Genomic DNA, 15,095 nt, shown 5'->3' with positions numbered 1-15,095 from the left:
ACTCCCTGGTATCTATTATTATGTTTATAATGCAAACAACATAATACTATTTTAATTCATTATACCACACGTGTATAGTTGATATCCTCCCTTGTATTCAATAACATCTGAACTTAGCATATTTTGAAGCCCATGAGACACATGCACACTCCTGTCAGCCATGTTTTAAAACCAGTTTTGCCCCAAACTGTGTGTAATCGCAATTTGTTTTGAAAAAAAGCTTGCTTATGACACAACTGAAGCACAAGCATTTCAAAAGAAGGAGCCACTGATTCAGTAAAATGTGAAACTCTCATCCCCATACAACAATGCAAATAGATTTATTCCCACACCATATGACAAAGAATCATATAAAGGAAGCCATAGAAAATCATGGGTCTGAATATTAGTGTCATATTATCTTGTCATCACTGGGAATCGTTTATTTTCACAGAGTGTTCACCCATTTCAAATAAACAAACACAAAAGCAGAACACTGTGGATGCTGGACATTTCAAATAAAAACCAAAAACGGGGAAGGGTCTCAGTGGGCAATTTCTGTGGGAAGGCAGAGGTAATGTTTCAGTACTAAAAAGTTAACTCGGTCTTTCTCTCGACAAGGCTGCCAGGGATGCTGAAGATTTGTAGAATTTTTTTAAACAATTTGAAACTGAATGGAATGTGATAAAATGAAGGATATTAAACTTGATTGGAACGTACTGAATATGCGTATCGTGCGACAGCAAATAATTTCCACACATTATAATCTGTTGGCAGATGGGAATGCTCACAATGAGTTGGATGATTTTGTTGTTTTATAATAGGAATGTGTGTGACAGGGTAAGTGTTACAAGAAATAAATGTCAAACTCACAGGAAATGACTCGAATAAAAGCAAAATACTGCAGATGCTGGAAATCGGAAACAAACCAGAGAACAGTTGGAGAAACTAGGTCTGACAGCATCTGTGGAGAGTGAAACAGAGTTAATGTTTCAAGTTTGGTATGACTGTTCTTCAGAACTAAGACTCGACTTGAAATGTTAACTCTGCTGCTCTACCCAGACCTACTTTCTCCAACTATTCTCTGGTTTGTTTCATGAGAAACGATTGACAACTGCTAACATATTAAAAGACCTATATCTGCCTTGGTCAATTGTTTTCCTTTATGGGCTGTTGTGCCCGTTTTAAAATAGAAATTGATCATGTAAGTATCTCATGTTCTAACTATACCCTGCTACCAGTGGTAATGCCTTAATATTGTGTTTCCAACCATCACAACTTCAACTTCATAGAAACAAACTTTTTCTCTCTGCTTGCAAAATTTCCATAAACTTTATCAAAATATTTTATAATAGGAAACACCAAATAGATATGTTTAAACAAGGTACAAACTTTCCAGGATGAGCAGGAATGAACCTGTAGTGGCCAAAAACCGAGGGAAAAAGAAATCACAGGGAACATCAAAAATAGTGTTGCTTCATTTTTTTGAGCACTTCTTCTTAGTTATTGGAACTGTATTGACTGAATGGAAACTTAACCTTGATTTTTGTTAAAAAAAACATTTGTGGGATGTGCACATTGCTGTGGAGCTGAAGCCACATGTTGGCTAGACCTGGTAAAAGATGGCAAATTTCTAAAAGACATTAGCGATCAAATGGGTTTTTACAATGATTGAAAGTAGTCACACGGTTACTATTAGGTTAGCCTTCCATTCAAATTTCATCATCTGGCGAGGTTGGATTCAAACCAAGTCCCTCCACCCCTGACCAAAGTTCATATCAGACTTGAAATGTTTCTTTCTCCACTGATGCTGGCAGTTTCCCCAGCATTTTCCGTTTTTATTTCAAAGTTTCAGCTTGTACAATATTTTGCTTTGATTCCTGTAACACTGGCCCCGTGTTCTGGATTGCTAGCCTGTTGACATTATTGCTACACCACTGCCCTTCCCGAACTGGAGATTAAGAATTATTCGATCAAGTCACACACTGTCTGGCCACATTACACTTGAAGTGTCACAAAGAATGGATGCACCAAGGGAGGCAGTTTGGGGGAGGGAGCTTGACGGTGAGAGGCCATGTGATGATACCTCCTGCAGAAAGTCTAGACAGAGTCAACAACCCTTGACTGCTAGCCCTGAGGAATAACCCCCTAACGTGCAACTCTGCTTTGACTTCTACCGTACATGACTTTGGGAGCATTGCATTAAAATATCCTGCATTAACTACATTTCCACTGGATTTCTTCCATTACTGTCTAAATGCTATCATCCCTCTTTGAAAGTGCTCATATAGACCTGTAATCCGTTTAGAATCCCTCCAGTGTAGAAGCAGGACATTGAGTCAATACCAACCAAGTGAAGGGCATCACTTGACCCACCCACCCTTTAATCTGCATTTCCCATGGCTAATCCACTTAGCCTGTACATCCCTGGATGCTATGGGCATTTAGCATGGCCAATCCACCCTAACCCTCTCATCTTTGGACGGTGGGAGGGAACCCATGCAGACACTGGAAGAACATGCAAACTCCACACAAGCCGAGGGTGGAATCGAACCCAGGTACCTGGCACTGTTAGGCAGTAGAGCTAACTACTGACCTTAACACAGTGTGTGTGTTGGTGATGTAGCACCCTTATGAGATTGCCAATGCTAGCAGGTTTTTTGTTCACCTAGTCTCTTCAGACAGCGCCTTCCAAACCCACAATCTCTTCTACCTAGAAAGACAAGGGCAGCACATACGTGGGAAGATCACCACCTGCATGTTCCCCTCCATGCCACTCACTATCCTGACTTGGAAATGTGTTGCCACTTTTTCACTGTTGCTGGTTCAAAATTATTGAACATCCTCCCTATGAGCACTGTAGATGGATCTACTCCAAATCAACTACAGCAGTTCAACAAGGCAGCTCACCACCATCTTCTAAGGACAGCTAGGGATGTCACAATAAATGTTGCCTGGCCAGCGATATCCATACCCCATGAATGAATTTTTTAAAATGTATAAATAGGCCTGAGAGCAATTTCAATTCAGGTGCAGACAGGGAAACCACTGAGAATTTCTGGCCAATTTGGAAACATCAGCAAGAAGAAGGGGTTTAAAGGATTAATGCAGGGAAATATCTCCCCTGGTTATGGGGGTTGAGAATGGTGAGGCAAAATCTTGGAACAAAAACCATTTAGGATTGAGATGTGAAGGAAGTTTGTCACTCAGAGGGTGATAAATATTTGGAATTCTCCACCCCAGGGAGCTGTGGAAATTCAGTCACTCTGTCTGTTCAAGACAGAATTTGCTTGATTTCTGGTTAACAATGACATCAGGGATACGGGGATTATGTAGGAATATGGTGCTGAGATAGATGATTAGCCATGATCTAGAACGGCAGAGCAGGGATATGGGGATTGTGTAGGAATATGGTGCTGAGATAGATGATTAACAATGATGTAGAATGGCAGAGCGGGCATGAGGGACAGAAAGGCCTACTCCTGATCCAATGTTCCTATATTCGTGCAACTTACCTGGCTACCCATCTGCCCCAAACACTCTTGGAATTAAGACTGGGGATATCTAAATTGTTGCTGTTCACAATTGATTTGAAGAGGTGACCAACCCTGTCAGGTTTATTTGTCCATCCATGACAAGGCATGCTCTCTTTCTTATTGTAAAATATCCCAATGTCGATGATAATTTTGTTTGAAATCCACTTTATGAATGCAAGGTTATGAATTCAACAGCCTAGTGTCATTATCACTAGACTATTATGCCAGAGACCCAGGTCAAGGTCTGGAGATCTGGGTTCAAAATCCCACCAAGGCAGAGAGTGGAATTTGAATTCAATGAAAAATCTCGAAATAAGAGTTTAATGGTGACCATGAAACCATTGCTGATTGTCAGGGGTAAAAACCATCTGGTTCACTAGTGTCCTACAGTGAAGGAAACTGCCATCCTTACCTGGCCTGGCTTGCACCTGACTGCCGACCCACAGCCATGTGGTTCACTTATGGTCAGTGAGGGATGAGCAGTACATGCTAGTCCAACGGCTGAATAACAAAATTTTGGTGCCCAGTGCAATGAGCTGGGTATTTTTCGGCTTCTGTCACAGTACTTCTGATCAGGAATTTATTAACATGGCAAATAGAAGAGAAAATAGAAATTAACTTCCAGGATAAGAGGCTTTTTGATAGCTGCACGGCTTCTTAATTAGTTAATTAGTGAGTGCACAGGCAATCAAGCATATGGTTGTGTTCGCTCGGGATTCTGTATGACCTTGGCACAAGTGGCGACAGAGTCATAGAGTTATCCAGCATGGAAGCAGATCTTTTTGTCCAACTAGCCCATGCTGACCATTTTCCCAAACTAAAGTAGTCCCACTTTGGTTGGTCCATATCCCTCCAAATCTTTCCGATTCATGGACTTGTCCAAATGTCTCTTAAGTGTTGTAACTGCACCTGCATCCACTGCTTCCTCAGGCAGTTCATTCTGACCTCTCCTTATAACTCCGACCCTCCATTCCTGCCAACATGCTGGTAAATCTTTGGAGTAATTTACAAAGCTCAGTAATGAAGTGATAACAATCAGCCTACCACAGCAGAGAGAGCCCGTGACTTGTGATAAAAGCTGCTGCGTCCTCCATGTGCCATCTGACTGCCACTCACAAACCCCAATTAGGAATTTGCAATAAAGGCACAGCACCATGTTTCCACAAGACCCTCCAAAGTGCTTTACAATGAAAAGCCTTTGAAGGGCAGTTACTGTTGTCATGTAGGAAAGGCAGTTTCAAATTTGTATATAGCAAGCTCCCACAATTAGCAGAGTGATACAAAGTCACATCCTCTATATTTGTTGCAATGTTTGAGAGGTAAATATTGGCCTCAGGGCACTGTAGGACATGCCAATGCTCTTCAAAATATTGTCATGCAATCTTTTAAATCAGTCAATAAGGGAGATAAGGACATTGTGTTGTCTTATCTAAAAGAGAGCAGTTTTGACATTACAGCCTACTGTAGGACTACACTGCAATGCCAGCTTTGATCATTCTGCATAACATTAGTGGGACTGGAACTCACAGGCTCAGAGGAATCAGAGCTACCAACTAAGCTGTGGCAGACAAAGACTATTAAAGGGTTTCCTGCAAAAATCAACTGCTCCTTTGTTCATTCACAGGATGAGGGTGTTGCTAGCCAGGCAGCATTTATTACCCATCCCCAATTGCCCAGAGGGCAGTTCAGCATCAACACATTGCTGTGCGTCTGGAGTCACATGTAGGCCAGACCAGATAAGGATGGCACTTTCCTTCCCTAAAGGGCATTAGTGAACCAGATGGGGTTTTCCCGACAATCGACAACAGATTCATTGTCAGCATTAGATTCTTAACTCCAGATATTTTATTGAATTCAAATTCCATCATCTGCCATAGAACGTAGAACATCACAGCACAGTACAGGCCCTTCAGCCCTGTGAAACCAATCTGAAGCCCATCTAACCTACACTATTCCATTATCATCCATATGTTTATCCAATGACCATTTAAATACCCTTAAACTTGGATTCGAACCCAGATCCCCAGAACATTGTCTGAGCCTCTGGATTAACAGTCCAGCGATAATACGGCCAGGCTGTCACCTCCCCTAATAAAGGGGTTAAAGATTGTCTTCTTGCTAAAGATGGTCTTCAGTTGAGCGGGAAACAACAGGAACATATATTTTCATAGGTACCTACAACATAATTAAATGCCTCAAGGTGCTTGTCAGCAACTTTAAAATAAAAACGTGAAGCGAAAGCATGAAAGGAGATATTTGGTCACCTGATCAAAATGTTTGGATAAAATTGTGGGTTTTAAGGGCCACTGTAAAGAAGGAAAGGGAGGGAATTCTAGAGCTCGGTGCCGAGGCAACTGAAGGCATGATTGTCAACAATGGAGCACTTAAATTGGGATGCACAGGAGTTCGGAATTAGATGAGCACAGAGTTGTGAGGCTACAGGAGAACACAGAAATAGGAAGTGGTGAGCCCTTTGAGGGACTTGAAGACAGGGATGGCAGTTTTGGCATCTAGTTTTCGCTTGCCTGGGAGCCAATGTAGATCAGTGAGGATAGAATGATAGGGGAGTGTGATATGGCACGAGTTATTATGGACAGCACAGTTTTGTATGACTACAAGTTTACAGAAGATAGGCTGTGTGAAACCAACTAGGAATGAGATGGAATAGTCAAGCCGTGAGTTACCCCAAGCATGAATGAGGGCTTTGGCAGCTGATGAGCTGAGACAGAGGTGAAGTCAGGTGACCCAAAGAAGTAGAGGGTAGACCATCTTAGACAAGGCACAAACACAAAGTCATAAGCACATCTCAGGATCATATATGACACTAAGGTTGTAAAGAGATTGGTTTAATCTCAGGTTATTGCCAAGCAGAGGGGTAGAGACAGTTACTGGAGAAAGGAGTCAGGACTGAGAACAATGACTTCAGTCATAGAATCCCTCCAGTGTGGAAACAGGCCCTTCAGCCCAACAAGTCCATGCTGACCCTCACTCAGAGCATCCCACCCAGACACACTATGGGTAATTTAGCATGGCCCACCTACCAAGCCTGCACAGCTTTGGACTGTGGGAGGAAACCCACGCAGACACGGGAGAATGTGCACACTCCACACAGACAGTTGTCTGAGGCTGGAAGGAACCCAGGTCCCTGGAGCTGCGAGGCAGCAGTGCTAACCACTGTGCTGCTCCCACTACATAATAGCAAATCTTCCCAGTGTTTAAATAGAGAAAATTCCTGTTCCTTCAGTACTGGAGATTAGATAGACAGGCTGCTAATTTAGCAAGAGTGGAAGAGATGGGAGAGTGAAAATCAGATGCCATTCAATACCAGGTCATAGTGCAACAGGTGCACTTAAAACAACTTTCAGAGTGCTGCTCCTTTTTCAGGTGAAGCACAAAGTGGCTAAGGTCTGAAAGCTTGTGATTTTAAATTAACCTGTTAGACTATAACCTGGTGTCATGTGACTTCTGGCTTTGTCCCACCCCAGTCCAACACCAGCACCTCCACATCATGTACTTGTGTAAACCAATGATTGTTCTTCAGGCGATGTTACTGAAGAGCAACATGAAGATGTAAAAAATGGACGGTGGGGAGGTGCAACCAAGATTCTTAGAAACAAATCAGGTGCGGGAGCAGGGCTGTTCAGTCCATCAAGGCCGATCTGCTATTCAACATAACCCAGTTTGTGTAATATTCCTGCTCTGTCCCCATATGTCTTCATGCCTTTAAGGTAATTGCTAAGGAGGAGCAGAGGTAACCTTGCAGGGACAGGATGAGATGGAAACTGTTGGAGATGATTCCCTGGCTGTGATTAGGTGGTTAAGAATAAACCAGATGAGAGGCATGCCAACCAGCTGGTTGGCAGTGAAGTGGGGATTGGAAGAGGATGGAGTGGTCACCGCTCTCAAAGAATGGTAGAGAAGGACTTTTGTTAAGGTCACAATGGATGCCATTCGCGACTTTGGTAAGAACCAATGGGTTGGAAAGAGGACCCATTTCCCACAGCGTGTAACTACTTGCTGATAGCTCTGTAGAAATCAGACAATCACCTCAGAAACATACTAGAACTCCCACTGCTTCCACTTGTAATTCATTTAACTTGCACCTGCTCATTAGGTTTTTGACTGGAAACTAGTCCTCATTATTTTACATATAAAATAAAATGGGGACGATTGTATTGTGAGTCATGGATCTATTAAAAGAGATGGAATTGCTTTGTGCTGATGTAGAGTCTCTATGCAGCTAGACAGAGGAGTACAGACAATCAAGCCTATTGTAATGCTGCCTAGGATTTTCATTTGGGTAGTCATCTAGGCACCATTAGCTTTGGAGCTGATTAAACTAGCCGGTAACGAGCTGACATCGATCCTCTCAATCCAAAGAACAATATTCTAAACATTGACGATGCAATCTTTAGTCTATCCTTCAGCTGGCATTTCAAATGCTCAGGAGAGACCCATGTGTTAGGATTAAAATAATTTTCTTTCAAGTGGTTGCAAATTGATCATTGAACATTTGCACTTTTACATCCTCAGAGCATCATCAAAGAATTTTACAGGCAATGAAGTACTTTTCGTTGAAATGCAGCAGTCACTGCTGTAATGTGGAAATCAGTTTGCACACAGAAGTGTTGCATAAACATAGAGAAGATGAGGTTTTCCACCAGAACACCTCCAACACCATAGAACTACCTCCTCTCTGTGCTGTGATCTCAGCCTAAATACTATGCTTAAATTCTTGCATTTTGGACTAGACTCCATAACCATGGTGAGAACACACTGCAGAGGCACAGCTAACTTTATTCATGAAAAATTGGAATCAAGGACCTTACTCCTTTTGTGCCCTATACCAATAGGTAACCAGACTATCGAGATGAAGGGTCACACTGCACCTATCAGTACTATGGTGGCTTAGTGGTTAGCACTACTGTTTTACAGTACCAGGGATGTGGGATTGATTTCACCCTTGAGTGAATGTACGTGTGGAGTTTGCACATTTTCCCCAGGTCTGCGTGGGTTTCCTCCAGGCGCTCCAGTTTCCTCCCACAGTCCAGCAGGTTAGTTGGATTGGCCATGTTAAATTGCCCATAGTGCCGAGGGATGTGCAGGATAGGTGGGTTAGCCTTGGGAAATGCAGAGTTACAGGGCTCAGTTAGGGGTGAGTCCAGGTGGGATTCTCTTCAGAGGGTTGGTATGGACTTGATGAGCCGAATGGCCTGCTTCCACTGCGGAGCGACTCTCGGATTCATAAACTATAAATTACTTCTGATGCATCCTTGCTGTTGTAACGTAGAGAAGGTGGCAACTAATCTGTGCACCACAAAATTCCTCAAACAGCAAATGAGTTGAGTATCAACAATGTGCTGTAGTTTGGGTGAGGGATTTTCTTTTTCCAGAATTCCAGAAGAAACCCTGGCTTTTTCTTAAAATGTGTGAGGCAATTGTTTCTGGGTACTTGAAGAGGCACTCGGGGTGGTGTCCCACCTGAAAGCTTGAATATCAACTGTCCTTTAGGACTGCACTGAAGCATCAGGCTAAGGTGTCATAGTTAACTTCACAATCTCAGTGTAGTCCTTTCAGGGCACTTAGCACTTCTGAAGGGTAGTCACTATTACAATGGAGGTAATGTGAAAACCAATTTACACACAGTAACATCCGCAAGTGGCAATGGGTTAATGGCCAGTTCAGAATGTCTTAACAATGTTGACTATGGGATAATTATTGGGTAGGTTGCTAGACAGCACTCACCTACTCTTCTTTGAATAATGCCATGGGATCATTTGCATCCACTTGAGGAGTCAAATGGAACTGTGGTTTAATATCTAATCCTTCAAATGCCACCTTCAATCCTGCAGGAATTTCTAAAGTCAGAAGTCACACAATACCAGGTTATAGTCCAACAGTGCTTCGAAAGCTTGTGATTTCAAATAATCCTGTTGCACTATAACCTGGTGTCATGTGACTTCTGGCTTTGTCCATCCCAGTCTGACACTGTCACCTCCGCAACCTTTGGATAAAGAGAAAGAAATTGCACCCATATCATACTTTTCACATTCTCGGGATGTTCAAACCTCAAAACACCTGCGTGGAGCTTGCACATTCTCCCTGTGTCTGTGTGTGTTTCCTCCAGGTGCTCTGGTGTCCACACCAAAGATATGCAGCTTAGGTGGATTGGCCGTGCTAATAACCATCTCCACCTCCAGGCACAGGGTTGGAGAATCAGCCTAGACTGTACACTGAGAACCTTGGCGACAGTCGATGAGACAGATGACAACTACTAAATGATGACTGATATAGCCAGAGACTATTTCCCAGGGCAGAAATGGCTAGCACGAGGGGTCATAGTTTTAAGCTGGTTGGTGGAAAGTATAGAGGGGATGTCAGAGGCAGGTTCTTTACGCAGAGAGTTGTGAGAGCATGGAATGCGTTGCCAGCAGCAGTTGTGGAAGCAAGGTCATTGGGGTCATTTAAGAGACTGCTGGACATGCATATGGTCACAGAAATTTGAGGGTGCATACATGAGGATCAATGGTCGGCACAACATTGTGGGCTGAAGGGCCTGTTCTGTGCTGTACTGTTCTATGTTCTATGTTCTATGTTCTATGTTCTATGATGGGCCTTCAAACTCCTGAAAGCCTGGGAGGGAATGATGGAGACATCTACATGAACATACCTTCCTCTTACATTTAATTGGCACTTGCAAATAACAGGCTCCCTCACATCTGATTGGTGTGGAATGTTGGTTTCAGTGATTCCTAGTGAAAGACAACGGGCATTGCTTGTGAAAGATGGTTGGTGAGATTTTGAAATAACTCAAATCCCACTGCACACTGCACCATTCTGCTAACTACCCAGCTGGGATCTCTTTGTTCCAGGCTTGACTGTGTACGACAAGCCCTTTGGTGGACCGAGTTTGATCCTGAAATGGTGAGCATTAGTTCGAGATTCTCCATCTAGACAAATGGACTTCTAGTATTTACATAGACACAAGGGGAAGCAATAACCTAGTGGTATTGTTGCTAGACTGTTAATCCAGAGACCCCCAATAATGCTCCAAGGACCCAGGTTCAAATCTGGCAATGGCAGATGATGAATTTGAATTCAATAAGTATCTGGAATGATAACCATGAATCCATCGTCAGGAGGAAAATGTCATCTGGTTCACTAACGTCCTTTAGGGAAGGAAACTGCCATCCTTACCTGGTCTGGCCCAGATGTCACTCCAAACCCACAGCAATGTGGTTGACTCTGAACTGCCCGCTGGGCAATAAATGCTGCCTAGCCAGTGACAACCTCATCCCATGAATGAATTAAAAAACAAATCATGGAATTTTACTTGTCAGCCAACACACAGACTTGTCCATCTTCCTGTCTGGCTGCATCCTGTTCCAACCAGTGATGGCAGCACAGAGGCACCACAAATAACACCTTAGCATCGATTCTAAACTTTCTGGCATCAAGAGATGATCAGGAGCAAGTAAATGTTCTGTTGATCAACCACCTCAAACCTTCACTCAGTGGGAATGAGTCTTCAATTCCTAAAAGGGCCAAGACATTCTTGCAGCATCAACAATCCTATATACATAGAACATAGGGATGAAGCTAAATGTATTGAGATTTAAGGAACGCATTAAGAGATGGAAATATTTTTCACTGATGCACACAATCTTGATGGAGTTGAACACAGGCATGCAGATAATCAAGCTTATTGTCATGTTAGCGTTTCTGTTGAATGAGTGTCTAGACAGAATTATTCAGTCTTTGGAGTTGATTAAACTGGTGAGGTAACACTGCTCTGATCCCAACAATGAGACATCGAGAGCCTTCCTGTCTCATGCTGTCATCCCTTATCCTCACGTCATTGCACAGCATCCTCTGTACAATTACAACCGTCACTTTGGAATTTGATCATCTGAGATAAGCATGAACCACAGACTGAATTGGAAATGCATGGCCCTCACTCAGCCTATTGTATCACAGTCAAAGCACCAACAGCAAACTCTGCAATTGAGGCATTAAAGGATTGTTACGTAGCTGCTAGAAACTTATTTAATTCTGCATTTTTCAGTAAACAACAAAACTGAAAAACTGTGGATGCTGGAAGAAAGAAACAAATCAGAATTAGCTGGGAAAACTCAGCAGGTCTGGCAGGATCTGTGGGGAGAAAGCAGAGTTAATATTTCAGGTCCATGTTAGCCTTCTTCAGCAATTTCTGTTTGTGTCCTTGTAAATTTCAGCCACACTCATTTTTGTCAGAGCAATTGTGGATTTTCATCACTTGAAGCATTAATAGCCTATCTTTCAGCTGGAAAGTTAAATTGAGGTCTCGTCTGTTTTCTTCACTGGCTGTAAAAAAATACAATAACCCTATTCTCAGAAAACCAGGATAGTTCTCCCTGAGTTTTAAAGAAGAGTCATATGCAGCACGGTGGCTCAGTGGTTAGCCCTGCTGCCTCGCAGTGCCTGGGACCCGGGTCTGATTCCACCCTTGGGTGATTGTCTGTGTGGAGTTCTCACATCCTCCCTGTATCTGTGTGGGTTTCCTCCCATAGTCCAAAGATGTGCAGGCTAGGTGGGTCGCCGTAGGAAATTGCCCACCATGTTTAGGGATGTGTACGTTAGGTGGGTTAGACATGGAAAATCAGGGGAATGGGTTTGGGTGGGATGCTCTTCGGAGGCCTGGTGTGGTCTTGCTGGGCTGAATGGCCTGTTTCCACACTGTAGGGATTCTGTGATGGAAATGTTAACTTTTCTGATACTGAGTTTCTTCAGCACTTTCTATTTTTATTTGAGTTGTCCCCCTAGTTCTAGCCATTATTTCCTCTACAATCAACATTACTGAAAAAGATGATCTGAAATTGCTAATTTGGGAGCTTGCTGCATACACGTTGACTTCGGGGCTGCCAACAATTTAACTCGGACTGCACTATAGAAGGTGGTATAACAAGAAAGTACTTTTTCTTTAATATGCAAGGAATACATACATCATAGAATCCCTAAAGCGTGGAAGCAGGCCATTCAGTCCATTGAATTCACACTGAACCTCCAAAGAGCATCCTACCCAGACCTACCCACCACCCTATAACCCTGCATTTCCATGGCAAATCCACCCAGCCTGCACTTTCCTGGACAGTGTGGGCAATTTAGCACGGCCAATCCACCTAACATGTTCACCTTTGGACTGTGGGAGGAAACCGCAGCACCCTGATGAAAGCCATGCAAATAGGGGGTAAATGTGTCGACTCCACACAGACAGTTGACCGAGGGTGGAATCAAACCCACGTCCCTGGTGCTGTGGGTTAGCAGTGCTAACCACTGCATCACTGTACTGCCCAGCAAATTTCTTTAGCCCAAAACATGGATGGAATTGCCCACAGAAAATGCACCTAAATATCAGGTGGAAATACAATAAACTACAAGGGTTTGTCAAGAGTTTGGCTGGCTAAAAGACATTATAACATGTTTTATAATATTCCTTCTCTCATGTACAGAAATGGGCTTCAAGTTGAATGACAGAGACAGGCTACCTTGTCATTTGTTTTGATTTTAGGGTCTACCATAGAGAACAGGGCTGCTCTATAAAGTTTTCCTATTCACTAATGTTGGAAAGTCAAGTGTCCAGTATGAATCGCTATCCTATTGGAATATATACTTGTGGGTTGTGACTGAATGCATTTCTTTCAATCACTCATGTGTAGGCATCTCTGGCTGGGCCAGTATTTATTGCCCATCTCGCTGTGGGCCTGGAGTCACATGTAGACCAGACTAGATAAAGATGGCAGATTTCTTTCCCCTAATGGGGATTCGTGAATCGACAACAGACATCATTAAACCTTTAATTCCAGATTCTTTGTGCATTCAAATTCCACAGTCTGCCATGGCACGATTTGAAACTGGATACCCAGATCATTAATCTAGTGATAATACCACAGGGCTATTACCTCCCCACTGAATTTCTGCATGAAAAAAATTCTCTCATCTTAGTCTTAAATGGCTAACTAAGTTTGGTTTTAGACTTTCCAGTCAGTGGAAAAGCCTCCAATGTATCAAGCACGCAATGATTTTTTTTATGTTCCAAGAGACTATTTGGCGAAACTCCAGAGAATCTCTCCTCCTAGAGCAGCACTCTCATCCCAAGAGCCTTCGAGGCAACCCCCTATAAGGCAAGTATATCCTTTCTAAGACACGGAGACAGAAACTGTCAGTAGTGTTCTGTCTACAATTTAGACAAAACATGATATAAGTGCAGCATGTCTTCTGTACATTTATACTCCAACAGTTTTAGCAATAAAAGCTAACAAAACATTTTCATTTTGAATTCCTTACTACACCTGTCCATTTGTTTTCTATGATTCACATCCAGGCACGCCCAATTCCCTTTCTATACCAGCATTCACTCGACTTTTACCCTTTAGAAAATGTTCTGCTTTCAGCCAGAGTGGATGATCTCTCACTTCGCCGTATTAAGCCCCATTTTATTGCCTGATTTCTTCACCTTCCAGATCCTTTGGCAGCCCTTCTCTTTGCTTATGCCCTAGCAGTTTGTTGATTGATGTGGATGAGGTGTCTTATATTAGCAGCAACAACAACTTGCATTTACATAGTGACTTTGGATGAGAAAAATGGTTACAGGCCCTTTCATTGAAGTTTAAGAACAAACAGGATCCTGATTCAAATTGTTGCTTCAGTGTTACATTGTGCAGGTCACAGAATAGCTCTAAGCTTTTAAGCTAATTAGAAGACATCACAATATATAGGAAACAACCTTACTGCCACTGCAGTTAAGCTTAGAAGCAGCCAATCAGGTGGACAACCAGTTAGTCTGTCGTATAGTGAGCCAGTCAGCAATGCATACAATGTAGTAGTGATACAAGTATGTATATAATCCACACTGTATACATGTCTTGGATACCATATTAATATTAATGTGCCATATTAATGTAATGCACTTCAGCCTCACAGTGTCAAGGACCTGGTTTCGATTCCAGCCTCGGGCAACTGTCTGCGCAGAGTTTGCACATTCTACCCGTGTCTGCGTGGGTTTTCTCCGGGTGCTCCGGTTCCCTCCCACAGTCCAAAGATGTGCATGCTAGGTGGATTGGCCATGCTAAATTGCCCATAGTGTTCAGGGGTGTGTGGGTTATAGGGAGATAGGTCTGGGTGGGATGATCCAAGGGGCGGTGTGGACTTGTTGGGCCAAAGGGCTTGTTTCCACACTCTCGGGAATCTAATCTAATCTAGTCTACATAATTGTCAATAAATTTTCAGATATCTGTTTCAATAGGAACCTGAGTCTCTCGCACTACATGGGCAAACATATCGGAAGCCACATTATATCATGACGGCAACAAGTGATGTCAGAAGCTGATGGCAGCAAGTTGCTACTTAAACTTGAAAAGGTGATAGCAACTGTAACAGTTTTGAAAACTTGTTAACAGTAATTCATCATCTGCCTGAGTTCAAAGCTGAAGTTCACATCTAACAACCAAATTTTAGTTACAACTGCATTGAGGTACAGCAACCACAATGGAGGAGCAGTTCATAGAATCCCTATAGTGCAGAAAGAGGCCATTTAGCCCATCA

Source organism: Stegostoma tigrinum, chromosome 22 (genome assembly GCF_030684315.1).
Source record: "Stegostoma tigrinum isolate sSteTig4 chromosome 22, sSteTig4.hap1, whole genome shotgun sequence".
NCBI lineage: Eukaryota > Metazoa > Chordata > Chondrichthyes > Orectolobiformes > Stegostomatidae > Stegostoma > Stegostoma tigrinum.
Note: the sequence above shows the minus strand (reverse complement) of the source record.